Genomic DNA, 26,505 nt, shown 5'->3' with positions numbered 1-26,505 from the left:
TCATATTCAAGGTCAGAGGTCAAGTTTTCTGAAAATCTCTGTAAATGCAGTAACTCAAAAAGGAAGTCACCAGGATTTAGAAATGTATATGATGGCTGCACCTCGTAGCTAGACTAATTTAATTAGGACATTCCCCTAAAGCTTGCTCTGTTGTGTATCTTTCCTGTGGGTAACTGTTGTGGGACTTCCTGAAATATCAGTAAGATGCCACACAGCTTAAACCCCGGGTAGAAGAACCATGGGGCTACGGCATGGGCACCCAGGATCCCCTCGAACAGTAGAATCTGAGCTAATAGACATCAGACCTGCATGGCTAGATAAGTGGCAAAATGTTTTGATTTTACCTAATTCGAGTGAAGTGGCCCTTTTGCGTTGCGCAGAATGGCGCTCTCTGCCTTTAAATGGCTGCTTTATGTTTGCCTTGCAAGGACTGTCTCATGTGACATGAGCGCAGGTCGCTCCAGCTGAGCACAGCAGTGTAAACTGAGTGTGCACTTCATTTAGGCTAGCTGCCAGATTATGTGACATAGCCACTTATAAAGCTAATGACGTACTCATAAATCAGCTTTGATTGTGGCTTCGGTAAATCTGGGAAATGACTTGCATTTACTTTTATTGTTCATTTCACAGAGCAGCTCTCTGCTCACTTGGAAAATTGGTTAGCCTACACATTTTTCTTTTAAAGATTTTTCTTTTTTTTTCACCGACTCAGAGCCACACTCTGGCCTACAGATGACTCAGCATGAGGAACACCCTCTCTGTCTTCCTACACGCACACAGGCACACACACACACACACACACACACACACACACAGCATAGTTTGGCTGCAGCGACCTCCTTTATCACACAACTCACCGTGGGAAACGTCTCACACTTTTAAGGTTCAACGTTTTAAAAAAAAAAAAAAATATTGTGCTACATGATAACATCTCCCACCCCCCTGCTCCCAGAATATGAGCGAGGGGCTGGCATGCAAAGGCCAGCATCCAGCGTGTAAACATGTTTGAGCGCCAGCGACCGGAGCATTTAGTTCTAGCCGGCGCGCAGCTTAGCTGTGGTTTCACATGTGGCTAGATGAGGATGGTGGAAGCAGGCAGAGGAAACTTAGATGCTTGTCTAACATTTCCGCTCAATCATAACCAAGATCAGGTTACCATAACGCACAAACACACACACATGCACACACCAGATTTCTGCACTCAGGCATCATTCTGTTTCCAAGCTTTGAAGTAACAGCCTAAGTAGTAGAATAACAAAAAAAGACGAAGAAGAAGCTGAGAGCATTCCCAAAACTTGTTGACATTTTACACGAGGGATATGTTAATACAGCCTAACATTCCGCCCGTCATTCTGCATGGATTAGCTCGCAGGTCGGACTGTGTAGCTGCTAATAATTGTGTTTTTCTGAGCTGAAACTTGCTGGAAGGCTTGGCCTACTTTCTCAGTTATGGTGCGTCTACATTATGGGCCCAATATAGACCCTGCAAAACTGAATTAACATGCAGCTCTTTTCCTAAAAAGATAGAACTCTCCTGTGTGAGTTTTGAAAAGAAAACCTTAAAGTTTCTCATCCCATTTAGCCCCCTTTTTTTTCCCCATTTCTTTTAGTTCTATCTGAATTCTGTGCAGATGATATGCACTGCGTCTGTTAAGTGCTGCCCAAAGAAGTCAAGAGTGGCGGATTGAAGAACAAGGAAAGTGCATCTCTAGCCTGAATAATGAATAGGTGACCATATTGTGGATGGGGGGGAAAAAAAGGAGGATGTGGTTCAGTAATAGTCTGGTGAGCATTTCTTTCTCGGCTAAATTGTTGGTCTTGCTAGACTCTTGTTTCCAAGAAAAGTTAATGAAAATTACATGTGAAGTCTAATGACTGACTGTTACAGGATTTGTAGGCTGCAGGCAGCTAAGGTATATTATTATATTAGGCTGCCCCTCTGAGTATTAGCATAGTTCCTGGCTGTGTTCCACTTCTAGCAAACCATTTTGGTCAAAAATGCCACCGAGTGCTTTGATGAGAGTAGACTTCAGTATCGACCCTGTACGGTAACGGTTACAGGGTGGTACTTTTTAGATTTGTCAGTGTGATGCGTCACAAGTCAAATCAGGTGCTTTATGATAACGAGTTTCGGTTACAGCTCTTACAGATCTAGTGAGAAAGTGTATATACCTTTTTCTGCAATACCTCTACACTGGGGTGCCCTTGATCAAAGCCCTTAACCCCAAGCTTAACCTCCAACTGAAAACAACTCTTAAAAATGTGTAGCAGGATGTTCTCTCTGTTTGTATATAAAGGTTTTAGGAAAAGGAAGCTGCGTTCTGCCACGATCATGAAGAAGTGGTTTAGTGGCCTAGCCCTGCTATGAGTTGGTGCAGTCATGGGGTTTTCTCATCATTCTCTATTTTTGTGTTGGAGTTTTTAAAATGTGTATAGCAGGGTATTTTTAAAGGTCTAATTTTGCTGTAATGTTTTGCAAATACTGATGGTTGCTAAAGCAGAACAAGAGTATTTTTGAAGTTTAAAGTTATCTAAAAAAAGTCTCAGTTTCATTAAGTCTTAAGAGGAAATAAATGACATTTAAACTGGTTACTTTGGGCATAAATCCATAAGCATGAATCAAGTAGGTTTCATTTGTTCTGGTTCTTGTTGGCCCCTACGAAAACAAGGCATGGTGCTCCTACTACCCCCCCCCCCCCCAATCCTCCACTCTGTGTGAACCCTGCTCTGTTTTTCTACACATCTCGCAATAAAGCAGGACCCAAGTCATGACACTTAAAATTATCACTAATGTTGTGTAAGAAGCATTTTTTAGGGACTAGCAGGCAGTTTAATCTTACAGTTCAATAGTTATGAGGAAACTTGTAGAGGCCAGTTATGTCCTGTTAGTTGGTGAAGTTACTGTAAAATGATGCCCGTAACTGACATTTATTTTATGCTAGCCTCTGTAAGTGTTAAAGTGATTCTGTGCTTTCTGCTCCGTAGAGCAGGTTAATTCCCGGTTAAATGTTTTGGCCTATATGAAGAGGGATATATTTATTTATGTCTGCCAGTCTAAGTATCTCACTTAGCTCCAGACATCAGGGAAAATGGAAGTCATTTTGGGCCTACGCGTGTTTATTCTGTTTGAGACGGGTTTGAGAATTTGAAACCCAAACCCACGCCTTGTTGTCCCTCCGAGGCCCCTCCCACCCCGGCGGTGCGCATGGCACTCGCATGAAAGTTAGCAGAGAGGCGTTCGCTTTCATCCCCTGTCATTTGGCCATTTCCCAGATGTACCATCTCACCTTCCCTCCCCTCCACTCTCCTTTTGCTGCTCATTTCTCTGCCCGCCCTACCCACTGTCTCCTCAGCCTCTCATCTCTCGGCATATCTTTCCTCCAGACACATTTGTGTGTCTCCCTGCCTCCATCCCACAGCTATGATTTAGGCGTCAGGGCTGCTCCCACTCCTTCCCAGCCCTGGATCAAGTTACCCCGCCATTACTCAGACGTTCCCCCTGCGATGGTGCTCCATGTCAGGGGTGTAGCGGAGCCTGCCTGCCTCTCCAGACCTGCAGACTAGCTCAGTTCAACCACAGACGCCCCTGGTCAGTGGAGTCTCTCCAGCTATGGCACAGACTCCCTGGAAAATGATGCGGCGTGGTGGGCAGAGGGGTTAGTGTAGTTTTACTTTGGTTTCTGTGTGGGACGCTGTCGTAACTCCAGCACTCGGGCTGCTTTCGCCTGGCCCGGAGAGCAAACGGGCTGCGTTGGAGATCTTTTGTTGTTGTCGTTACCCGTTCACCCGCAAACACTAGACTGTGTACCGGCAGTGGGCTGTGAGCCACACAACAAGCCCAGCCCTTCCATGCGTCACAAGTCGACTGGTGATTTGTGGGCCTCATCGTTTTATGGTTATGTAATGTCGGTTCCCTTGACGAGTAAAATGTCTTGTTAAAGCCCACACCGCCCTGTGCCCATAAAAGTGACTGATGCAGGCAGTATGAGGGCCTTGCTATCCCGTTAGGTTTGGTCTCCCATCCTAGACAGCGTGTCACGGGGCCTGGATGAGAGCTGTCCAGCTTGTGTAGCCAAAACATGACGCTGCAGAAATTTCACAGGCTTGGCTTTATCACTTGATTAATGCACACTGAGTAAAACTGCTAAATCCACCGAGGAATTGTGGGATCCTATAGGTCTAATTTATGGCAGTCACTGGGGGAAGGCGTATACCTGTTTCTCTGCCCACGCCCCCTTTCATTGGGTGTAAAGTTTTATAGAGGCTATAGCATCCTACTCCCATTAAGCCTGTTGTTCACTTCAGTGGAGCCGTAACTCCCTTTCTGCTATCGCCAAGCTTTTCAGCTCCTCTGTAATTTATTTAACTCTGACATATGGCTGTCCTGCACGAGGCAAGGTAGCATATCACAGCACAGGAAGGCCCGCTCAGGCTAGGCTAATCCTTTCTAATTGAAAGGGAGGCAGCGTTGTGGGCCAGTGGCTTGTACGTCGCTCATCTTTCTGCTTGTTTTACAGTAATGAGACATCTGGGGCTTGAGCGCAGAGCTGTTTGTAGTGGGAGAAGTGGTTCCCGAGCCCGAGGGCCTGCAGGGCTTTCGCAGACAGAACAACATAGCTGACTGCTTGTTTGCTCCTATCTGTATGTGGGCATTTTTATTTTGCCCTAGCCGCCTTGGCATGGTGTCATCAGCCATGCTAATGTTAGATTTGATTTATTTCTTTGGAAAGAATAATACATTTGGGAAATTTAGGACAAGGATGAGGCTATTTAAGGGAAAGGGAGGACGTTTCATTGCCCTGAAGAAAGTCTTCTAATATTAGGCTCGCATTCTCCAGATCTCCTGTGTTGGTCTGTAGCGTGTTATTCTGAATATAAAGCTGCCAAGAGGCTGTCATTTAAGGTATAATTTGACTATAGGGTTTTTTTTTAGTATTAGTACAAACTGAAGTTCTGTTTTACTTCAACTGTATTTACTTATTATTTATATTGTGTGTTGGCTTTAGTTTGTGTATTGAAGAATAAAATGGGTTTCTGTTTGTTAGATGCTGAAGAGCAACAGGCCTAAAACAAAAACCTTGCAGGCGGGGCACTAGGGATGGGTACCGGTGTCCGGTGCCATGATGGGACCGGTTCTGACATAAACGGTAGTAACCAGACCGAAAAGCAGCACACATTTCGGTGCTTTATTTCGGTGCTTTTTTTTTTCCTGAGCCAATTCTAGCCAATCATTTTACGTTTCCGAGGATAGTAGGCGGGGCCAGGTACGTACGTTCTTTTAGAGCAGAGCTACAGATTAAAAATGCCCAAGGCGAAGCGATCAAAAGTCTGGCTGTACTTCGCAGCAAAAGATGCAAACTCAGCAGCCTGCAACAAGTGCTTTAAGCTGATACTGTGATACTGTCAAATAGGGCTGCCACAAACGATTATTTTGATAGTCGACTAGTCACCGATTATTTTTGCGATTAGTCGACTAATCAGATCATGCATCCATTGGACGTAAAATGTACAGCTTATTGCACCAGCATGCGTCTGCTCTTATATAACTATCATTAGCTTACAGCTTGAAGTGTTTAAGGTATGTGCTAACCAAAAATAAAGACAAGATGATAGTTTATTACACTTTTAATGAAATTTGCAGATTGTTTCAGTGAAGTTTAATAAACTCAGCCGTCTGCTCCTTGCTATCTAAAATATAACAGGACACCGGAGTATATTCTCGAGCATCTCACACTTCTGATAATCAGTTGTCTGCTTGACGTTTATTCATCTGTGCAAAAACTATAACTTTATTTCTCAGCCAAACCAATTTACTCAGGAACAAATAAAATACTAAAAAAAAAAGCCAAACAATAACATTTTTAAGTTATCTAAGTGACTTATATTACATGTTTAACCTGAGTAGCGAAAGACGGCGGTGAGTTTGAAAACGATTTGCCGGGAGTCCGGTGTTCTCACCGACTCTAATGAGCCTAGAAACCCGGCTCGCTATCGAGCTGGTGGGTAACAGACGTCTCCGAAAACGTCGGAGCGCTTTTGAAAATATGTGGTGTCTTGATAGACTAAGCAGATATTTGAGGTTTACACAGCTACATTCTCACCTGAAAATATGTTAAACGTTTATTTTGTGACCCAGAAAGAATAATAAGAGTAACATTAAAACTAACTAGCTGCCGCCATTGTTGACAACTGCGCTGGGCCGCGCTATGAATTCTGGGACACAGTTTCTTCTTCTTCGGGGTTTAACGGCAGCTGGCATCCTTGTACATGCAGTGCTGCCATCTTCTGTTTCAGTCCGTTATTACACTCTTAAATACTACTACTTATTCCTGCGTCTTTTGGGATCTTACAAAGCTTCAAACGACGCGTCGACTATTAAATTAGTCGTCGACGATTTTAATAGTCGACGTAATCGTGACTAGTCGACTAATCGTGGCAGCCCTACTGTCAAAGGAGGTAACCCCTCAAATCTGATGAAACACCTGGCGACGCATAGTGGGTTTTTTTTAAAGCCGAGGAATGCGCCGTGTTTGATAGCTTGCTGCGAGACCTCACACCGTGCACATCTACTGCGGGTGTGGTGCCTGTTATCGGACCCGAAGTTAGCAACATCCCCCAAAAACCCGAAGAGGAGAGTCCTGGCCCCTAGCCCTGTCAGCGTAGCAGAAATGATGACGGATGATGATGGCAGCAGCAGCTGTTCTCCTCTGCGTGAGTAGCTTCATGTTGTTCGTGTGTAATTAACGTTGAGTACGCTAACCACATTATTACATTAATGCATGTAAGGTGAACTAGCAAACACCGTCGTAGTTACATGCGGCTGTCTTCTTGTTTGATGGCAGATACTCCCTTCACCCTGGCCAAAAAGGCTAAAATGACCAAAGAAAAAGTGGAAAACAGTTAAACATGAGAGGTTTTTGCACAAAGTTTGTGTTTTTTCCATTGTTTAAGCACTGCTTCCAGCCAAGAGTGATACCATATATGCCTTATAGCTGCAGAAAAGGCTAACATTGTTATCTTTTTATAAAAAAAACAGCTGAACATGAGAGGTTTTTGGACCAATTTTGTGTTCTCCATTCTTTAAGCACCGGTTTGAGCACCGTTTAAGCACCAGCACCGTTTCAAAAGTACTGGTTTGGCACCGGTATCGGATAAAACCTAAACGATACCCATCCCTACGGGGCACTGTGGGTGTCATAGTGTCACTCAGTCACTGAAGCGCTGTATAAGGTTCCTGTTATTGATGTGGTTGACCAGGACGGATTTTCTCCTGTCACTTTCTTGGCCTTTACAGCTTCGTCATCTCTCATGTGCTCTCCGTTGTTTTTTCCCTGCCAGCTGGCTTCGGTATTACGTGGTATAAGGCTCCGCCCTTGTCATTTGTTGAGCAGGAAGAGTGAGCGCTTGTTTTCATGCAGATTATGTCCCGGATCAAAATGCGGTACAATCGTCATCTTTTTTTTTTTTTTTTAATAAATCGTTGTCATTTGGAAATGAGATCGCACATAAGTATGAATTGAGATCGCGATTTTCTAACGATTAATTGTGCAGCCCTAGTTTATACCATATGTAAGTATATCATTTTATGCCACCCAGCATTTATTATGATTATTTTTCCATTGATTTGAGTAGAGTAGTAGAAGTTTGTCCATAAGCTACAGCTAATATAAGAGCAGGTTGATCCAAACATCAAAAAAAGAGAACTATATGGGTGCTTTTTCTGTTCCCGTATGTAATTTCTTGCTCTACCACCAATCTAATTCAGTGTTTGCATATGGTTTTATTTTTAATTTTCCTTCCATTGTTTGTTGTGAGCTATAACTACTTCTGTCTAGATGTTTTTTAATATTTCCAAGGGAGTCTTGTAACCTTGTAAACTTGAGCTTGTTCCTTCCCTTTTGGTCCATTGATCCTGTTCTCTTCACTTCTTAAACATTGTCTTTAGGGAAAGGAAGAACTTTACCACAGTGACTTCATGTCCATCCTATTCTTCTGGATGTGATGTCTCAGGAACACCAGGAGGAGATCCATTTGGCCTCGAGGATGAACTGAATAGATTTCTCAAGATTTCATTTGGTAATCGTAGCACATCTGGTAGTGATCCAACTGGTTAAAATGATAACGTAATGATAACGACATATTGTTTTGCACACATACACTTTCTTTCCTAAGACCGTACGTGTGTGTTTTTATTTTTATCATTCTTTTCTCACAACTCGTCTGTGATCAGTTTCCTGGTGGGCAACCCTCCCTGAATCTGAAAGTTCAGTTGTTCTTCTGTTTTTTAAATCTATCGGCTGCTGCAGATGGATGTGGTCCCTAACTCCACTGTCATGGAGTGCAGCTGGCAGCTGTAGTTGTTGGGCTCTGGAGGTCAGCTGTGAGTTGGAGGGCTACGCTCCTCTGTGCTGAGGCAGCAGAGCAGTAACTCTGTGACATTGGAGTTGGAGTTAATTTGCAGCTTACTACTGAGACAAGAGGAGAAACTTGTAAACTAATATTTACAAGTTAGATCTACTCAATCTAACTCAGTGGCAAACACTGTAATGTTTTCTTTGATGCCATAAGGAGGAAAAAAGGGGCAATTGTGATCACATTTTCCTATTTGGTTCAATAATGAAATGGCAGCTTGAAGCTGTTGTGCCCAACTCTTAAATTCTTTGACGTCCCCATAATGAGCCTTAACAGACATGGATTTACACTGCAGCATGACTGGTTGGCAGTCATTCTTGCTTTTTTCCCCCCTCCCTCGTTCTACTACCACCTTGTTTATTTGCCCCAAGCTACAAGCAGTCACACTGTCCTTGCATTGCCATTTTCACACAGAAACGGTGACCTGGCAGTGCATTAAGGCAGATCTGCAGCTACACTTCGAATCCTGTTGGACACGCTGAACCCTGCGCGGCTCACCAGAGACCTCTAAATTACTGCTTTTCACGACCAGAAAAGCACCTTGCATGTTTGAGGAGAGCTTTTTTCCCTTCTTTTTTCTTTTTCTTTGTTTGCAGTTATGTTTTTCTGTCTCAGTGGCAACTACACAAACGCACGCACCGAAAACACTTACATCTGATATCTTTCCTTGTGCAATCGGACGCTTTTTTCTGTTAAAAGCAGAAGTTGGATCTCTCTCACTTCGGTGTGGAACACCAGCGTTACTTCACGTTTTATCCTGCTCAGGAAAATATAAGCTCACACTCTAAAAGCCATGAGGCTGACTAACCTCCGCACAGATATTTAAGACGCTTAAGGTTAATACTAAACTGCTGTAAACCAGTTTTTGGTTGGATTCAGAGCAGAGATAGCAGCGGTTCAGCATGTACCTGTCAGTACTAAATGATTGCTTATTTCCTGCCAGAGAAGAGGGGGGGGGGGATGGAGTAATAGCAAGCAGCTGCCTCAGCTGGACCTTACCTTTCCTTTTTCTCAGCCTGCTGCTCTCTGAAAGCTAACCTGCATGCCAGAACGCCTATTCCCCCCCCCCCCCCCCCCCCCACCCCACCCCAAGTTCTGCCCTGGCTGTCCGAGATACCAAGCGCTGTAGGTGGCACGTAATCCGGATGCAGTATGAGAGGGAAAAGGCTTGATCCACCTTGTTGAGTGAGAACTTCTTGTTGGGGTGTTTGGACAAAACCTTGTCGTTTTGTCCAGAGAGGTTTTTAAAAAAAAATTTTTTATTCATGCTGCTTTTCTCCGATTAACTAAATGCTCCATCGATCTGCCAAGTTGAAGCAGCTGGCGCGAGGGGCCATATTTATCACACAGAGAGAGAGGAGCAATGCTGGGCAGTTGCACCGGCTGTCACTCTTTCATTGGAAAACGATAAACATAAATCTGTGGAATGCATCCCTGTGATCTGAGTCCGTGGTGGATCAGGGAATGACGGGGAGTAGGAGAAGGCCTGATCTGCTTCGCCTTCCTCAGGCAGTAGAATTCGAAGGCTCTCTGGCTCTGTGGGGTTTGCTGACATTTTCTTTTTTGGGGAGGGGGCCCTTCAGCCAAGGCAGACAGTGTCACAAGAGCAAGATTGGTGCTTTAAAAAGTCAGTGAGGATGTGAGAGCTTCTCGGAAGCCCCCTAAGCAATACAGAGGGACTTTGGGTAGGGCAAGGCTTTTCCCCATGAATCACAGCTAATTAACGAAGTAATTAAGATTGGAATCTCGGCTCACAGAATTGTCTATACGTTCAAATAGGCCATCAAATGGAAAATCCCTTCCATTTGTGAAAGGGCTAATTTAAAGCGTTCAGACCTTTTCCTCTCCATTTTTCCCCGCCATGTGTCACACAAGGGACATCTGTTGAAAAGAGCAAGGCAATGTTACGGTGAGTTAATGCGCTCTCCACTCCATCAGAAGCGCTGTTCATAATGCATTCGCTATACACATTTCAACTTGAGTGAATTTATTTCAATAAATAATGTCACTCCAAGGACACACTTCGATCTTTGCACGGCGGCCACGCTCACCGTAAGCCATGCCGTATTGTTATCTCATTCCTCCTTGTGCCAAATGATAGATTAACAAACAGTTTAGAAATGGGGCACTGAGCATGTCTGCACTTTTATCATCTCCGCACACTGCCAAAATAACCTCCTCCTCTTTATGATGGATGTATTTTCCAGTTTTATTCTCCTCCTACAAGCTGGACTGCTATCTTTAGGTATGGCCATAATGTTAGGGCTTACAGGGAATTTCATATAGTGGGCAAGAAGTGGATACGATTTATGGCTGGGATTATGTCCAGTGTGCTTTTTCTGGTAGGTGCTATTTAGGTGGTGCTAGCATGTACTGTTTAGACTTTTCCTGATGCCTGTCTCTTCCCTGAGTTCCTTCTAGAAGTAGAAAGCTTGTTGGGAATTAAGGGAAGTGTAAAAGAGATCGTGGATTGGTCAGTGGTTGACTGGTTGACTTTTATTGTGAAACTCATTCATGAAAAAAGGGCAGTTTGTAGCATTGTTTCCCTGCAGTGTCTCTAAGGATTTTGAACTCTGCTTTTCGAAAGCCTGTAGTTTAGCTGCAGTTAGTTTAGTTTAGTTGGGGGGTTGTTTTTTTTTTTTTTTTTTTTTTTTTTTTTTTTTTGAGCAATGGGGGGGTTGGAGTGCTGAATCACCAGCTAAAGCTTGGTTAGCAAGATAGGTCCATAAACTGTACAAGTGGAACACACAGATGAACATATCTGACAAATGAAATACTAAAATTTCATTCGCTAAAGCTGAAGCATGAGCTTCTTGGGCAGGCTGTACCGCACAGCATGCTGTTTTTATTATGAGTTCAATCAAAAAGGCTCAAAGGCATCAGCAGCACAGAGTGTGCACAGTTCAAGATGAGACTTAATGGAGGTGAGTCCAGCAGATGGCTACTGGCTAGATTTTTCCAGTTTTGGGACATTTGTCAATTAAGTTGTGACACTTTAAATACTATTAGGGAAAAATGCAAAAAATACCTCCTGTACAGTTTTGATGAAGGGGGAAATTGGCTATTGAGACCATAACAAATTTTTGTACCTGACCCTAAACATGCTTATTTTGTCACTGATCTTGGTAATTTTAACATGGGAGTCTAAGGCCTCCATTATACTTCACGTGTCTCCCTAGTCTGCTAGAGTCCACTTGGGTCCATTTTTGGGTCCAAGTGTCGTTAATTCTGTCATCAGACAGCGTCAACGAGGATTCATGTGGATGTCCACATCCGTGCCAGTTTGTTTTGAATGCAGACGCTCATCCACAGACACTTTACATTACAATGAACCAACTGTGCATGTACCCCAGGCGCTGGACTTCAAAAAGACTTCAAAGAAGCGAAACAGGAACGACTTTCAGTCCATCGGGCTTCCAACTCCCCAAAACCCATTGATTCACATTTGAAGACACCCTCAAGTGGGTATTTAATTAACTACACTTCAGTATTGGCTTTATTTTCCTGTTCGGGAAGTTACTGCTTGGTACTCTGCTATGCACGGTTTTTCTCCTTCAGACTATTTGTTTCCTGGTCCTGAGGTTTTCCTACTTGAACTGGGACAGAATTGCATATATGTGTTATGTTTCAAAATGTTAAATCTTTGTTACTTTGAGAATGTCTTTACTTTTTTCTTGCACCATCAGCAAGTCTGTGATTCCAAGAAGAATATCTCGAGATCTACTGAATACTGTGAATATACTTTATGTGTATATTCTTTTTTTCAGCAACTGAAAAAAATGGCTAATTTAATAATAATACCCAATAATTACTGGTGATGGTATTATTAATGAGAGGCTTTGATGAGAGTACAGCCATTTTTCACTATGTCCTGACATTTTATGGACACAACAAATGATTGATTCATCTTTAGAAGTAATCAATAACGTTGCCGCCTTGGGCAGATTTCTAGTCTGACCATTATTTGAAATCGCAGCTTGTTAACTGTGTAAATCAAACAAGACAGTGATTGCTTGAAAAACACATTTCTGCTCATAAAGGCATTTAGCTCTCCTCATCCTCACTTTAAGCCCATAAGTCTCAAACTGTGGGTCAACAAAAATTCAGCTTGGATGGTTTTTTAGTATTAATAATTCATAAAAATTGGAAAGTGGGGCATGTCAGATTGTTTGCAGCTTTTGTTTGCAGCTTGCAAACAAAAGGTTTAAAGGAACAAGTGGGTGGAGCTCTAGTATGGGTACGTCTGGTTGAGGTGACCATCCATGAGATCTTTAATTCCCAGCAGAGCTTCGATTGCAATCTGAGGGAGTCCAAAATCATTAGTGCCTGTTGTGGTAGTAAACCCAGATCCAGGTGATGAACACCAGAAGGGATCTGTCAGGCTGAAGGAGGGGTCTTATTGGACTTGGTTAGCCTGTGGGACCCTAGAGGTAGCTGACAGATGCTGAGAGAGGTACCGGGTCAGATACCGGAAGGCCCACTCCCCTGGGATTAGTTTAAGACCATGGATCAACACTTTTAGTCACCCTCAAAACAATTCTTGCAAATTGTCAGATGGGGAAGCAGTGCTCTACTTACACACGATACAGTGGGAATGCTGCTGACCTCAACTAATGATACGGTCAAGCGATGGAAGGAACACTTTAAAGATCTCCTCAATCCCACTGTCATGCTTTCCATAATGAAAACAGAGTCTGGGGGTGAGGTCACTGATATAGTTAATTGGGTTGTCACGATACTAGAATTTCAAAGTTGATACAGAGACCCAAGAAAATATTCTATACTGCTGGGAGGATTTTGACCGCGTCCTGCAAGAACAGGGGTTTAAAAAAAAAAATTACGTGTTGATTTTCAACTTATTTTCCCAATTCTAAGTTAAATTTAACAAAAAAATTCTCTCTATCATGTGTTTCCTGAGTTCCTATGGACACTTGGTCTTGTTTGATGCCACTTGTGGGTCAGAGGACGGTGCAGGAATAGATCTCTTACTGCAGGTTTTATTGGATGATAAATGCTCTCTGCTCAGGGCACAAAGCAAACCTCTGTTTCCTGAGCTGTCTTGTACAATTTGTGCTGAGCTCAGTGTAGTGCCAGAACATTTCCACTTATGTTTCACCTCGGTCTACACAAGTATACTGTGCTGAAAGATACACCAGGTCAAGCCAGTGATGGGGAAGTTGAAGCAGAGCCTATGTTGAGCTTTTTTTTTTTTAATTTTTCCAGTGCTTTTCTTATATCATGTTTGAGCCTCTCATCAGCCTTGTGATCACTGATGTAGGCAGCAGAGATCTGGCTAAGATGGCACAAGTGAAACTTTTCAGTCTTTCTGTGAAATGGCTTCATTTAGATCGGCGGAAATGAAGTTTACACTTTCAGGTAACAGTATGAATTTGCCACCAAACCTAAATCACTTCCTCTTCTCCTTCCTCTCAGTCTGGAAGGGGTTACTCTCCATGTTTCCTGTCTTAATTCCCAGAGCTCCGGCTACGTTCTGATTGCTTTCTTGATGTTAAACATTCCCAGGCTCTTATAACCCTCTAGCTTGCCTCCTCCATCCAAGAGCCGTCCCAGGTGAACGAGTGGGCGAACCTCCTGTTTTTAAGGATAAAATCTCCCCCTTTTCTTCTTCTTTCTTTTTTTTCTTCACTCGGGGTTAGAGATACTAGAGGGGACTGGCGGGGCAGGGAGCTGTGCGATGGGAAAGAATTCCTTCCCTGCATACCGTTTAGCTGCTGTAAGGCTGTGGGAAAGCATGTTTTCCCAACCATGCTTCATTTGAGGCAGCTTCTTACGAAATAAGTCCAAAAGGTTTCGATTGTACAGCTCATAGAGTCGACTGGTATTTTCTGAACATCACGGTTAACATGTGCTTTTCTTTTAAACTTCATCTCTTTATTCTTCCTTACGCGATTCCTTCCCACTCCCTTTCCCCTGGAGACACCTGATCGACGGCTGAGTTATGTTATCTGGCCTGAGTCAGCGCGGCCTTCGCATCAGTCATAAAACAAAACGGGATCCAGATTGTGCTAACATGCCTGCATAGAGGCTGCAGTGTAGATGTGACCCAGGAGCAGCGCCGGGCCAAGCTGGACTATATTTAGCTTGGCGATGCTCCGGCTAATTGCCCTCCCAGGCCTAATCATTTCCAGGCTCTGCAGCTCACAAATGACTGGAGGGGAGGCCAAACACCCACTAACCTCATGTTAAAGGGATGTCGACATCAATGGGGGATGTCGGAGCGCTCCACAGACAAGACAAATTAGCACAATATTCTTCCTTCTCATGCGCTATTAAGACGTTCTCTAAGCGGATTGGATTGAAGAGTCCAGCATTACTGTCTGCTGCAGTGTATTAATTGAATCTGTTTTCCTGCCTCTGTATCAGTAATGTGATGACTCTTGGCAGCATCCTCTGAAGGCGACACTGCGAGCCTGTCTTCATTTCATCCTCGCTATTGAGGCCCGCTAAATCCCTCCGCTGCCGCCTCCTACAGCCAGCTTAGCTGCTTCCCCAAATGAGGAATGTGCCGGTGCCCCCGCCCCGCTTGCCTCTCCTCTGCTGCGATATGGTGTTGGTGGAAAAGTTTACTTTTCTGTGATTTGTTCTCACCACCAGCCCTCTCCCCCCCGCGCGAGTTCCCGTCCTTGTCGAGTTGCGCTGCTTCCTGTGCGGTTCCTATCCCAGAGACGTGCCCCGGTGAAACGCCGGGCACACGATGGCCTGGGTCAGGGGGGTGAGGGCTCTGTGCTGAGGGAATGGGAAGATGACACAGTTTGGGTTGCCTCTCAGCCTGGTAATTGGCTCTAAGCTTCCTTCCTGGTCCAATTCCCAACGGCATGCTGGGAGATGGTGGTTTTCCAGGGCTGCCTCCATTATACACACCTGGAGGTAGACCAGGTAGCGTGCCAGTAATGAAAATGTCACATAATTCAGTGAGCTGTTGATGGAAAGGAGAGGTCACTGGCAGCACAGGAGTTGGATGATGTGACCTCGCTGAGCAACTCAGCGATTTTAGAGTGTATATTTCACAGTGATGGTGGTCATCCTCACAGTTTTACAGCTACAACAATGCAAATCATATGAAGCTTACAGTACCTCAGTGTCTTATCTAAGGTGGCCTTCTTTATTTTCTGACATACACTGTTACAGTGGTGAATTCAGAGTTTTAGACAGCTTCTCTGTTCTTATCTCTGCCAACGAGGTTTTTTGGTAGTTTTTGCTGTCATTCTATTTGCAACCAAGTAGCTGGAAAAGTTTCAGATATACAGTGATCAAATTTTGTAGGGGTGTCGAGTGGGGTCATGTTAACAGTCCAGTAAAGTCAGGCTTACATCCACCAAGGCCTTGAAGGTCAACTCAGTGATTTGTTGGTTGAAAATGGACTAAAAGCCTAGAATTCTATATGTATGTGCATACATATAGAAAACCCTGTATAAGAATGCTAAAACTAAAATTGTGTCCTAGACACACAGGGACAAGACCTAAAACAGCTGGATTAACTAAGGCCCAGCATGAGATAAATATTAATTACTTTGAACTTTTGTGCAAAGCTGCTCTTTTAAAGACCAAGAGTAAAATTAGTGAGCATGACTTGCTAAAAGCGAGACGTTCTCTGTTGCTGCTGTGCAGTTTAGTTTTATTATGTTGTCTCCTGGATGCTGTCACAGCTTCCTGGCAGCACAGGACTATCATCACCTTCGATGAAAGATTTTGGCACGGGAGTTGTCATTGTCCTCCTCCTTATTTTCATCTGCAATAAGAGGTGAACCGCACGCGTTCGGTTATGCCATCTTTAGTATTTCATCTGCCTCTAAATCAAACACACTCACTTCCCTCTGTAGGAGGCGAACGCTGAAATGAGCAGCGTGAAATCTGTAAACAAAGCGGCTCATGCCAAAGAGATTTAATGTAGTGATAGTGACAGCTCTGCTAGGATTATCTGGCTGGATGATATTTTTGAAAAACAAAGTACAGAGTGTGGATTAACCAAGCTTTCAATGCTATTTGTTCCCCACAAAGTCAAACCCACAGAAAATAAAATGATGGAGTATTTCCTTAAAACAAAAAGCAGCAGTGTGATACTCTTTCAGGTGACTGCAGCAATGGCGTTGTTAGATTAAAACAACACAACTGTTTTAGTTTTCCATTTAGCCGGAAGAGGGTGAAATCCGAGCTTCACGCCTCAATGAAAGCTCATATGTGGCCGACCGTAGGCTGGTCTGTCCGAGGTGAGCTCGGAGACAGAAGCAGCGAAGGATGGAGAGAGAGTGAGTGAGTGAACTGAGTTTGTCAGCTTTTTAAACCTTGAAATTGATTCTTCTTCTGGGTTCTTTTATTCTAATGACAGGCTAATCCCCCTCTGCTGTTTCCTTCTGTTATAAATAGAGCCTCTTATTTCCCTGCTCCGCCGTGCGCCGCTTCTGAAAATTAGCACTCATGATGAGTCTGCGCTCTCAGCAATCAATTTGCCACAGTAAGTCCTTCCAAAAAGGTTACCTGTGGCAACTGAGCCCCAGTCACGTTACTGGGGCTCAGTTGAATTTGCCGCTCCTGCCAATTTTGATTCGGCTAATTAAATAAATGGCTCCGTCTGGAGAGTCAGCTGAATGAAATGTCAAAATATTGATGTTGAACGCTGACGTGATGTCAGGGTGCTTGTCGTAAGGAGAGGAGGAGTGTGGGGGGAGGAGGTTTGTGTGTGTGTGTGGGGGGGGGTGTCAGCTTCAGGGCTACTGTAATCATATTAGTAGAGATCTGCTTATTTATGAGGCTGTAAGTTATTCTTGCTCAGCGTGGGCTATCCATCACAGTTTGGCTGTCTTATTGTGGCCTGCTACAGTCACACAGCTAAGAAGTGCAATAGCAGAGTATGTGATTATCAGATGGAGCTCTGTTATCTAGTCACTCACATCATGACGCTGGGGTAAACTGCTCAGAGTTAGCCCGCCAGAGCCTCTTTCTGGCCGAGTCATGTGACGCTAAAAGAATGTTTCTTTTTCTCTGCTCACGTTTCCTCCGCCTGCTTCCTTCTGACTTCACCTATCACCTGCCGCCTCCTGCTCCTGCTAACAGGCTCAGAATGCCAAAAAAAAAGTACTTCATGCTTCATACTTTGTGTCTGACCATGTCTAAAGGCAAAAGTGTTTATAGCTGTTCTAAATGTCCAAAGTTGAAGGCGGTGCAGAGAGCGTGCCATCATCCTCCAGGCAGCATCCCACTGCCTCCTAAGTCTCTTTCCAAGAGCTCCTGTCTTTTTGTGTGCTTGATGCAGTGAGTCACAGAGATGAAAATGAAGGAGCCGGTGTACTCTTCAAAAAACAGAAGGCTGTCGGCAGGTCGGACGGCATCTGAACCTTCCTTCCTCCACACCTCTCGCTACGCTGCGTCCGAACATTTCTGCAGCTTTCTGCAGCACTCTCAGCTCGCAGCACTGCACATGGCTGTTCAGTTTTCATGTTTACAACCACGTGCATCACCACAAGTGGCTTCCGTGCGAAGCCGTGTGAAAACGTGTGTCATTATCCCCACAGTTACACAATTATCCCGTATCGCCCCTCCATGACAGCCGCAATGCCACCCCGCCTTCGAGTGCCACCATTTGAGAAAAAAAGGTGCAAAATGTTTCCGTCTGACGGTCAGAGGCACGTCATATAAACTAGTTGTTTTCAAGCACACTTTGAGCCCGAGGGTTCACACTCGTATGCAGCTGTTGCTGGAGTAGAGGCAAATAGTGCACAGCAGTGCCATCCAGACCCTACTGTGCTTGCCAATCAAATACATAAAGTTTATATTTAATTGAAAAGGTTTATGAAGTGAAATACTTGGTATGCAGTGAGTCCACATATAACATTAACTGCACACACAAAAAAAGAAGCTAATTATGATAGAGTAATTTCTTTGTATATTATTGGATAGAAGTTTACAGCCTTCAAACTCATGGCTCTGTCACTGCAATTGAAATCTTTTTCAGACACCCCCAGTTTTTACCAGGATGACCCTGCAGGAAACATACGCGTCACAGGACTTCCATAACATGTTGACGCTATAAACTGGCGCTTTGGGTGACTGTTTCTGTTATTTATTCTCATTTTGTGTCATGTTTAAGGCACAAATGGGGGAAAAACCTGTAAGCACAGTCTAGGATCTGAATTTAACCTATAAACCTAACTATGTATTTCAGTTATTTGGCTACATTTTCTTGCTTTGTAACCAGGTATGCTTTATTTCATACACATTCTCTAATGAAGACAAAGAGCTTCCTGTGGACGTTTCAGAACCTATGGAGTCTAACTTGTGAAAAATGAGATTGGCAGATGATTATTTTCTTTGTTTTTTCTGTCACTTTGACAAGATGCATGCATTTGCTGTTGAATTTTCCGCTTTTAAAAACGGGGACCCCCAGCTGATAATAACTTTTCTATTCTACTATGAACTACATCCAGTGGATCTGGAAAGGAAATGCAAATTCACAGCACCTTATTGTGCACATTTGGGTGTTTGTGTTGGCGACTCGGGCAGGTCTGTGGTGAGTCTGGCACGCTGTGGGGTCTCTGGGTTGCTCTGATAGCGCGTGTTTCTTTGAGGCCCCAGCATGCTGTGGATAACGACACCGGCCTCATCCAGAGTCTGATCTCAGGCCAGCTCGGAAGGAGCCAATGTTTCGGGCTGCCAGGACCCGAGCATAATAAAGATACACCCGCGGTTGATTGGTTGAGCACATGATCAGACGTGTAACATGGGTTTAGATAGCTGATAGTGCTGGTCCTCACTGCTCTGGTTCTTCGCTGGCACACGACTGCGCCGCCTGGATGCACCTTCAGAGGATGAGCCCACCCTTCTCGTCTCCCCTTGATCTCCTCTCGCTGTGCCTCTCTGTTCTTTCTGTGCCGCTCTCTCCCCCCCCGAAACAGTCTTTCTTCTCAGCCTTCTCCCCTCCCAGTCTCTCGTCAGATCCACAGGGCCAGATTTTTATCGCTTTTCTGTGAGTCCTGCGAGGGGAACCTTGAGGGTCTCAGTGGGATCAATTTAAAAGGGAAGCACTTGTCTCTCCTCCTCTCCTTGGTCCTCTCGGCTGATTGGGTCCGCTCGCCAGGAACTTGCAGGCTTTTGATCTCAACCACCCCCGTCATCACCCCCACCGCTGCTCAAAGTTTTTGTCAGAGCTTGGCTCTATGGGAGAGGGGGGAAAAAAAAAATTGTTCTACTTTCTGAGAAATGCTGGCCCCATCCTCTTTCTCTGCACCTGTGAGAGACTGAGTAACATTTTGTAAACCCACGGGGTGGTACTAACAATCTATGGTTTGACTGACTTCTCTTTGAAGATGTGAGAGCGATCCATCTCTTCAGGTGGAGGTACACCTAAGAGGACCTGTAGTCCTCAAGCAGCTCGCTCAAACAACCTGTGAGAAGATGCTGGGAGCTGCGATGCATTATTCACAGGGTGTTACAAAGAGAAGGGTACAAGGCGATGCCCGCGAGCGATCCCATGCTGAGCTCCACTGAAGTCGCTCCCCTCTTTGTAGGACATGAAGGAACAGTGACCCCGCAGCATGGGGACTACCTTAGATTACAATAAACATCCAGGGAGCACTGTTTTTGATAAAAGGGAATTACTTTATTAGAGCCTGGGTCTTACTTTTAGAATTTCTTATTGTTTTTCTCAAATTTTATTCGATTTAATTAATGGCGAGGGAGCAAAAAGCAAAAAAAGGTCAGGTTTGGTTACTATACCACTTATTACAGGTTAGGTTCTAATTAGGATTTACATTTGATCAATTCCAGATATGGCTTTTCAGTTCTTTAAGGAAACTTTGTCTTACTCCCCGTTAAAAGTAAAAAAATTGTATCCAAAAAGCTCATTCCAAAACATATGAGTATAAAGGCCAGTGTCAGTCATATTAACAGAAGTAATGCTGAGATATGTGACAGCAATAATGAAATGTAGTATGATTGTGATATGGTGCCGTTACAGCTGGGTTTTTGTAGTCCTCCATATGATTATGTAAGTTTGTTGTGTAATGTAAGTGGTTTGCTGAGAGAAGGGCAGCATGAACTCTCAGTGTGTCGGTTTTTTTGGATAGAAGCCAGGCCTCGTCACCCTCCTCCTCATCCACCTCCTCCTCTGTCTCCTGCCAGGTCACCGAGGGTCAAACCAGAGTTTTTCTTGTCCTACCTCGCTGAACTCTCTCTCCTCTTGGGAAACCTCCATTTACATCTCAGGATTAAAATTCCTGGTAAATTTAGCCAAACCAGGCCACAAGCCTCTTTTGCACGTTTGTTTTTCCAGGCCGTATCACACGAGCGTCACCTTACAGTTGTCGTCTGCTGAACGTGTGGTCCTAGGCCATATCACACGAGCGTCACCTTATTCCTCGCCAAACTGAGCTGAGTTGCTCAGCGGCTGACAAGAAGGGCCCGAAAGTTCGAAGCGCCATGGTTTGTGAGCGTATCTCACTGTTCAGCGCCCCTTCTTTCCAGGGCTCTCTGGTCCCTGGGTGATGACATCATCGGCGTACTTGTGCACTAATTGAGGTTTAATGCTAGAGTAAAGCGAGTAGGGCTGTAATTTTCCCGCCCTGGCCTGGAATAGAGACGAAAGCTTTTCATGTGGTCGGGGCTAATTCGGGCTGCAGTGCTGCAGCTGTGGGACACCTCACACTTTTGTCCTCCTCTTTCTGCCTAGAGATTAGAAAAATATGGAAAGTAATACGACGGACTCGGCAATGCCCATTTAGGTGTAGGTGAGTTGGGGCACACTCATGTCTAAAAATTGGACTTTTAAATGAAAGTTAAGATAGTAGGTTTTCCATAACTTTTTTAAATTAGGCTGGGAAGAAACACTGCATCGATGAACTACAGTAACCCCTAATGATAAACAACACAACACCCCATGTTTTATACAGGCTGTCATTACAGTTGTATGTACACAAAACCTAGGTGTAATGGTGTTCATCCTCCCATCTAGGCAAACACACAAATACACATGCACGCTGACACAAACACAGAGCTCAACCTGCTCTTTATCCTATCCACCATATCAGGGTCTGTATAAACATCAGGTCTGTTTGAAGTAGAAGGCCTTAATCAAGTGTAATCACCGGCATCGCTTGCTGGTTACTGGGCTGCGAGGGGAGGGGCAGAGAACGAGGGCAAGACCTGCAGAGACACCTGAAAGCAGCAGGATAGACCAGAGCCAGTGTAATGATCCATATGACAGCAACAGATAACTGCTAACACCAAAACAACTATCATGTAAATCTCTTTGCTTCTATGTATTAAGCTTCTAAGTTTGAATGTCTGTGGACATAAATGAGAAATGTTTAAACCTTGACTTGTGCTCCATGTCTTTCCTCTAGGTGGCGCACGTTGGTGGCATGTATAGAACTGGTTGGATAATCCCCCCCTTCTGCAACCTGCAAATTTAAGCGTGCAAGAAAATTTGTAAGTTCCAAAAGACTTTCATCACATGGAGCAAACCACTCCTTAACATATTGTTTCATGGGTGACAGCTGTCGACTCACAGTAAGAAGCTTCTGCATTTTTATTTTAAGGAAAAGTTGTTCAAACTTATTACATATTTGAACTGGTACTTCGACACAGACACAGAAATTTCTTCCATTTCTAAATGATCGCAATAGTTTTCGCCTTCTCATCAAGGTTCTTGCCGATGGTCTTGTCATGTCATGTCATGTCACGTCCTTTGTCAGCTCTTTGGTCTTGCACATGGTGGCTTGACTGGAATTATTTTCTGTGGACAGGTGTGGTTTAATACCCAGTAATTTCAGATCAGATCTATTTGTAAGTGGTTAATTGGCTGATTGACTGTATAGACTGAGTACCTTCATAGTGTAGTGGTTTATACATTTGTCTAATGAGCAAGAAATCCATGGTTCAATTCCCAATGCTACTCCTCGAGGGGCGGTGACTCCCATCAGAGATCAGTCGCTGCTGAAGTAGCTCTACTAAAGCATGTGGACTGGAACGAACCAGAGACCGACCCACTAACCTATCCACCTGCTGAACAACAGTCACCACAGTAGGCCGTACACCCAGACAGACAAAGTTTATTGCATGGTTTTGTCGGCATGTTTTCTGATATATCGGTATCGGTAGCTGATCCAAGCAGAGTCGGGCAAATGAGTAATTTGTGACTTGTTATGACAAGATTATTTTTAAACTGCAGCGTCATTTTATCTCAATTTCAAGATTAGTCGAAATGTGAAGATTACAGTTGTCGTCTGCTGAACGTGGTCCTAATACTCCTCCACAGACTATTTAGATTTTAAAACAACTTTGTTTAACTTCTTGTCTCCTTGATAAGAGAGCAAAAGCATCTCGTTTTCATTCAGTCATCCAAACACTCGAGTGAGAACTTCTCTACGATAAATCAGAAATGATGCACAGCAGTGCACCAACACTTCAACAGAAGCTTTTTGGCATGCGGATGCTGAGCGATCAGCCCTCGTATGGAGCACTTTTCTCAAGCGAGAATGGAAATAAGCAGTAGATGTCATTGCACATAGCATATCGGTGCCTCTGTAATGTACAGTGGCCCCGAGGTGCGATTTAGAAATGAAAGAATGTTTTGTGATTAACTCTCGGCACAGGCACGCACACATGCACACACTGATTCCATTGTACCAGTCGGGTCTAACTGGCCTACGCCTGCGCCAAAGCCTGTTAACTCCAATCCAGAGCGTAGAGGCTGGTAATGAGCACTGTCAGAGCTGACATAACAACCTCCCGCTCTGGGCCTGAACGCTGGAGTCAGAGAGAGAGAAAGAGTGAGTGTGTCGGTCTGCGCCGGGCTGATCCTGATTGGGCTGCAGACTGACCGTCAGAACTCACCAGTCTAGTGTAATGTGTGCTAATAAAGAAAAAGCCCGTCTCCTTTAAATTCAGACTTTCTTTTCTACAAACTGTGACACATGGTGTGAGGTTAGACTTAAATGGCGTTAAACTCAGACTTAAAGTATGAAAGACTTTACTTTTAATTCCCCCATACCTGGAAAGAATTACACTCTGCTTTGAAGCTTATTACTTAAGCTTTTAGACCACCTAGTCAGGAGGAATTAACTGTTCTTTGAGTGCAGCTGACTTTGAGTTGAAAATAAAGGATCAGTGAGATATTTATATTCCAAAATATATATGAAGAAAATGCTAAAGATTCTTATTGTGCGCTTTAATCCAGCTTGCATAAATGTTTTCTCAGACGTGCCATGAGTGCACTCTTGATATGAGGTGTTCTGTACTGTCGCGTATTTGTCCTTAAGGTTAGAATCTATGACGGTGGTTTTGTTGAAGTTAAGCATTTTTCTATCTGTCCCCATCCCGGCTCATTAGAATCAGCTTGTTTAGAGCGGATGACTCGCTGTGTTGTCTTACTCGAATTGAGGCAGCAAGAAAGCAAATGCAGCCCTCACGTTCCACCATCGCGTGTCCCGGCCCCCCATTTCTCAATAATTTATCCAGACAACTAGAATGATTATTATATGAATATGCACTAAAAATTCAATTCTTGTGCTCTTTCAATCCAAGTTTGTGCATGTCAGTGTGTGCAGAGAGTGTACGCGTGCGCGCGAACGCGGAGCTGTGTGTATGCAGCACTTTTCCGCCTGAAACAAAGGAGGTGTCAGAGCGAATTAGCCCCCCTACAACTGAACGCCCAGAGAGCTTAGAGATGCACCACAGGTTCTGCTGAGTCGCACATGAGCCGCGGTGTCGGCTCCCCCCCTCCTCCTCCTTTTGCCCCACCCCTGCCACACTCCCCCCCCTCCGACTCCTGAGTTGCTCTAACAAGGTTGTTGGAGGAGGATAAGGCGTGTTAAATGAATAATTTACACAGAAGAGCGCTCCTTATTTATTTAATACGGGTGGATCTGACTGAGTGGGCAGCCTGCGTCCCCAACTGCTGAGACACTGTTGGCTAAACGAGCACTCGCTCAGCTTAATGGAGGGTCGAAGCGACAGGCATTTAGAGAGAGTGAGGGGTTGCAAGAGAGAATTTGTTGATATAGTGTGTGTGCGCGCAAACTTCTGAAACAGGCCATGCAGAGCTATGCTAGTGTGTAAACCTTGTCACTCCTGTATAGTCTGTTATCACACCAGTTTGCTCTTTAAATTTCTGATCAACTACCTCAACATTTCACCAGATAATTAATGGAATATATATATTCTTTGTCAACATTAAATTAAATCAGTGGGATTTTAAATATTTAATGCATTTGTTTTGGTAGTTAAAATAAGTTAAAGTAATTAAAATAATTGCAAGTTATAGATTAGTTTTACTCAAGGTATTGTCACTAATTATTTTTATTGTCTCTAGATATAATAACTTTATTTTTTTACACCATAATCACAGAGAGATTAGCTATCTGCTAAGATAGGTTCTTTATTTTTGATGCAGAGTAATAATACAGTTTCGACCTTGCTAGTTAGCTTGCCAGTTAGCATATTCAGAACTACTCTGTTGTTAGGTGGGGTAATTATTATTATTAATTGTTGATTGGCTTATTTTTCTGATTTTATTTTTTTAAATTATTCTTTAAACTATGTCTTTATTTCCTGTTATTTTTATTATTTTTATCCCACATTATAATTTTGAACCCTTTGGGACTTCATAATCCACCACATCTGTGTCAGCGTTTTTCAAAATTTTGTGATTGCTTTGATTTTGTCTATTTGGAAAGAAAAAAAATGAGTGAAAGGGTTAATGTTTGTCTTCACAGGAGGAGTGTGGAGACTGGGGGGGAGGGGACCACAAGCTGGGCACCAACCACAAAGAGAGCAGCTGAAAAGGAAGGAAAGATCATCCAATCGGTAAACACCTCAGGTCTATGTCAGTTGTTTTAAGATAAACTTTATTGACCCCATGCAGAGACATTGAAGTGCTACACCAGCACACAGCAAAACATTGTGCCTGCTGCTTTCAGGTGTTAAATAAAAAAACTAAGAAGTTAAGGAAAGTTTGAATTAAAAATTGGAGTAGAGAATGAAATTATGTGATGGCTGTAGAGAGCAGGGTTTTCTGTCATTATGTTAGGATTTTAAAACATTTTAGAGATATCAGAAAATGTAAGTTGTGTTCCATAATTAAAGATCGGCTCTCATTCTAGTAGCAGAGACGGACTAATCAGGGTATGCCAAAAATCCCTGAAAGACCTGGGTAGCTCTGGGTTTCCTCCTCCTCATCTTCCTGTGGACAGAGACGGTCTCACTCAGCAGAAGCATCGCAGCACCACAGTTCTTCTGCGCGTGTGTGTGTGTGTGTGTGTCCATCCCAGGGGAATGAAATCCCCCAGCTCACACTGACCTCATTATAAAAATAGCTCGTCCATCCAGCCATCACATATCCCACATTTCCCCTCTCTTCCTCGGCCTCTTAGATACGTGGCAGTCCTCCCTACCTTCCTCTTTCTCATCTCTTCATCAGTGTTTGAGCTGGACTTAACGTGAGATTAAAAGCTTATGCAAGTCCGTGTAACACCAAGGTTTCCTTCCCCTGTCATTAGTGATGCGTCCCTAATCTGGGGATGTCTTTTAATCATGAAACATCTCAGAGCAACATTGAAGATTGCGTATTACATAATCAGTTAACGCCGCTTCTTGGTAGGGTAGAGACTGCAAGCTGTTTCAACGTTTTTCCACAGACTTCCTGTCTTTTCTTTTACCTGGTCCACCGCCTGCTCTGCCAGAAGAGAGGAATCCCTCCCACTGGAGTGAGCAGCGTCTGGTTAATTTAACAGCAGCATCAGTGATTATTACAGTCCGAGTTCGCCTTTGATCCTGCCAGACAGCATTTGTCTTAGTTGGGTTTTATAATCCAACAGAGACTCCTTAGCAGATGCTCGATTTATGGACTGTGAACAAAGACTGAGATAGAGAGACAATTTCTGAAGACTTTCATATATGCAGATAAGGGCGATTTGACCATTCCTGCTGATGTTTAGTAAAGCTCACAGTTAAACACAGTCACCCGTGGGAGATGTTTGTTCGAGCACAGCACTGTCAGCCACTGAGCCACTCTGCTGGAGCAGCTTAGGCTACTGCAGGAATAATAATTAGAGTGCAAATGATTACAAATCACTTTGTTCT

At 43.9% G+C, this 26,505-nt stretch overlaps 1 protein-coding gene across 5 annotated transcripts in view; it reads left to right on the top strand.

Moving 5' to 3' along the window:
- The window catches only part of znf438 (zinc finger protein 438), a 48,424-nt gene that overhangs the window by 6,115 nt on the left and 15,804 nt on the right, over positions 1 to 26,505 (top strand). Inside the window, exons 1-3 of one of the 5 annotated variants that reach the window (XM_025910326.1) lie at positions 21,453 to 21,663; positions 21,768 to 21,852; positions 25,140 to 25,230. The exons of 1 other annotated variant lie outside the window; for it this stretch is intronic. The gene's annotated coding sequence lies outside the window, so the exon portion shown is untranslated. Of the gene's footprint in view, positions 1 to 21,452; positions 21,664 to 21,767; positions 21,853 to 25,139; positions 25,244 to 26,505 lie in introns of those variants that run through there. 3 more of the 5 variants (XM_003450225.5, XM_005471630.4, XM_025910327.1) reach the window with 3 other exon arrangements.

The sequence above is a fragment of the Oreochromis niloticus genome, linkage group LG9, assembly GCF_001858045.2.
Source record: "Oreochromis niloticus isolate F11D_XX linkage group LG9, O_niloticus_UMD_NMBU, whole genome shotgun sequence".
Lineage (NCBI taxonomy): Eukaryota > Metazoa > Chordata > Actinopteri > Cichliformes > Cichlidae > Oreochromis > Oreochromis niloticus.
The sequence above is the reverse complement of the archived record's forward strand: the minus strand, read 5'-3'. Positions and strand labels throughout refer to the sequence as shown.